We start from the raw sequence: 3,684 nt of genomic DNA on the forward strand, positions 1-3,684 counted from the left end.
GAAATCTCAAGGCAAGCCTGCCACAGGCCCGCAAGGCGGAGAAGCCCTTCCCCGCTGCCAGCTCTGGAGATTCGAGGTGAGAATTTAATGAGGACCTGGTGGAGGAGGCACAGCCACCAAAGTGACTTAATCCCTTCTCTGTGGTTTTCCTGCCCAACGACCGGTGTCTAGAACATGCTCTGTGGGTGCACCTGTGTCAGGAGTTCCCATCAGGGCAGAGGGAGCCAGTCGGGGGACGAGAGAAGCTGTCCAGGAAATCCCAAGTTCAAACACCAGGAAGACCCAGCTGGGAGGGTCACAGCGGAACTGGGGCGTCAGTTCCAGAGTGTGGGATTTAGAAACCTTCATCCGTGTCTTCAGCTCCCCCTGACCTCACTTCCCAGCACCGCCCCGAAGCACCCAGGCTCCCCCAGGATCCCCCAGCAGGGCCTCTGCTCCTGCCTCCTCCTCCCCAGAACCCGCCTCCCACAGAGTCACTGCATCCAGGCCTCTGCTCAGGTGTCACCTCAGAGAGGCGTCCCGGAGCAGCCGTGGGAAACAGCAACTCCTGTCCACCCCTGACGCTTTCGTTTACTTCACAGCGCTGGTTCCCTGAAATTAACTTCCCTAGGACGTGTCTTTGTTTATCTGCCCCAGTAGAATGTCAGCCGCATGAAGGCAGAAACTGTTCTGCTGACTATCGGCTCCCAAGGGTCTGCACACAGCAGAGACTCGGCAAACGTTTGTCTGTCGCGCTAATGATTAAAGGCGACAGGTGTCTCCCGAGCTTCTGCGGGAGTCCTGAGACTTGGAGTATCAGGTGGCTTAAAGGGGCGGGAACGTGGCGGAGGCCGTACTGACGGGGACAATTCTTTCCACCGGGTTAAGGACTCTGTCACCCGCCTCCCCCGAGGAGACCCAGCCCTCCCCTCGACCCTCGGCCTTGTCGCCTCTCAATGTCCTTCCCTCCTCCTCTGCTTTCCAAAATCTCTTCCCCTTTTCGGGCTAGAACGAGCCACCCTTCGAGGGCTAGCCTGAGCTCTCAAACCTTTTCGTAAAAATCCTTTTGTGTTGAACAAAACTAATATTCCTTTCCCTTGGAACCCAGAGAACTTTTTTTTTTTTCCCATAAGGCAACTAAAAGCAGTTTTCACAATTAAGGCAGTTTTCGCAAACAGGGCTCTGTCCACCTTAGGGGGTGGTGAGGTTCTTACAGGCGTGAATGGAGAGGGCTGGCATCTCCAGGATTTCACATATACTAAGTGCTCAGGGAATGTTTGCGTCAAGGAATAAAGCTGACATTAGTCTCTGAGAATTAGTTGGGAAAAAAAGAAATGAATTACCAGCACTGGGCTAGTAATGCTGTCACACTCTTTATCTCTCCAAATACACATTTCTGCCCCTCCCCCCCTCCAAAAAAACCAACAAAAAAACCAGTCATCTTACAGGGCGTGTATTATCAACCTCGTTTTATAAATGAGAAGTTGGGTGAGCTGCCCAGAGTCACGCAGCTAGTTAGATACAGAACCAGGGTTTAAAGTCAGACTCACGTATTTAAAAACAAAAGTGGCTTATATTCAGTTAGTGATTTCACCCCTATAAATTCAGTATGGAATTCTAAAGATGACACAGCTAGATTTAAGCAGGCGTGGATTTGTAAATCTGATTCTGATACGCCAAGGGGTAAACAAATAAAAACAGTATGTCCCTTTCCCACAGGAGGAGAATAACTTTAATATCGTCTTTGTGTTTGAGGAGTCTCTGAACTATATAGACATCTGCCCCCAGATGAATCAAAACAATTGGCCACAATGAGTTCCCATAAATTGGTGATGGCCGATTAATGTTTTCTGGAGGCCAGAGTAGCTCACAATCAACTACCCAGAGCTTAAAAAGGTGAGAGAATTATTTATAGCAACAATAACGGCTGATTGCAAGTATTCGTATGCCAATTAAAGTGATTCTAGAAAACCTCAAAATGACTGAGTTCAGTAGCTATACATCAGGCTCGTCAGCTAAAGCTACAGTTTAAAATTTACATGTTTAAAACCTCCACTGAAGCTAAGAATAGAAAAAGTAAGAGGATTGCCCTGGAGTGATATCTTAGCACAAATTTAGCTCACTGAATGTAGCTGGGTCCCTAAAGAAATAAAGCTTTGCAATAGTTTAAATGAAATAAAAAAAGCTACCCATAAAAAAGCATCTTTCAAAATAAGGCACTCTGCCATTTAGTGGTACTTAGGAAACGCAAAAATTGTTCTCTAAAGCATTTCCATGCACTCCCTAAACTACCCGCTTCCAGAGTGAAAACTAACGCATTCTCAAACTGGCATGCTTCTTTGCAGAAAATCAGGTGAACAAAGTGTATCACTTATAAATCGAAACAATAGAAAACCTTTCAGAACCTAAAAAATATATAAAAGAGGGGTTAGATGTAGATATTTTACACAAGTACAGTGTTTTTTCTTCTTTTGATGACAAAAGACAAATGCTTTTTAAGTAGAAATTTTGAAAATATAAAAAAATAAAATAAAAAGAACAGAAAAGAAAGACTTTTGCCTCACTGATCCTAGTGATAGTTGTGGCTAACATGCTGGTGTATTTCCTTTTGCTTTGTTTTGTTTCTTTTAAGTTTGGTTTTTATTGTTTCTGTGTTTGCTGTTAGTTATTTGCCCCCTTTCTTTTTTTGTTCTAAACAGTGCCGGGGACCTGGCAAATGGCGGTCAAGGGATGGGCAGGAGGCTGAGCTGTCACTCACGCTGTGATCATAGGTGGGTTATTTCTCATCTCCAGGCCGAACATTTACCCAGATTGCTTCTGAGAATTTGAAAAAAAGCAACAAACCCTCTGTCTACAAAATTGCACAGAGACCCACACCACCCAGCTTAAAAGTTCGGGAGGGCCCATGTCCAAACCGCTTAGTCAGCCGAGAGCCTCGGGCTCAACGCCCTGAACTAGGTAATGCAGAGTATGGATAAGTTTTAGTTCTTTTATCAACTTATGCCAGAGAGAGCCCTTTCTGCCAGATAGGGTCAATGGGACACCAGACAAATTCCAGAGTCCAAATACTGAGTCCTCAGTTCTGCATTCTCTGCATGTTAAGCACTTTTTTAATGTAATTTTTTTTTTTAATGAATATCACAAAGTTCCTTCATCTGACAACGCTCCAACGTGCAGTGGCCAAAACCACGCTGCCATGACAACCCCTGCATCCCTTTATCTCTCCTTCTTGATTCCTTATTCCTCCCGATCCTCAGGCCACTTTTCACTCCCTCCCGACAGTCACTATTAGGGTGACATGCCACAGCCAGCAGGGAGCCTCAGGTTCAGCACCCTGAACTGGGCGATTTTAAAGACCCCCTGGTAGCTTACAGCTCTGCCTGCTCAGGGCGGCTCTCCAACGGCCCCGCGAACTGTGAGTCACAGGTGGGGAGGACAGAGCCTTCCCAGGACACTGCCTGTGCCCCGCACAGCAGACTGGCTCTGCCCTCGCACACCCTGCAGCCGGGCTGTGGGGAGAGGGAGGTCAGCAGGCTCGGTGCACGTGATCTCGAGTCCACGCTGCTGGGGACACTCAGATTAAAACAATCTATAGCCATGCACCGCATGACAACGTTTCGGTCAACAACAGACCACATATGCGGCCGTGGTCCCATAGTGCTCTCACGGAGCTGTTTGCGGAGCAGCCCTGGCAGCTTCCAGGCT

The sequence above is a fragment of the Pteropus alecto genome, unplaced genomic scaffold (assembly GCF_000325575.1).
Source record: "Pteropus alecto unplaced genomic scaffold, ASM32557v1 scaffold5, whole genome shotgun sequence".
Classification (NCBI taxonomy): Eukaryota; Metazoa; Chordata; class Mammalia; order Chiroptera; family Pteropodidae; genus Pteropus; species Pteropus alecto.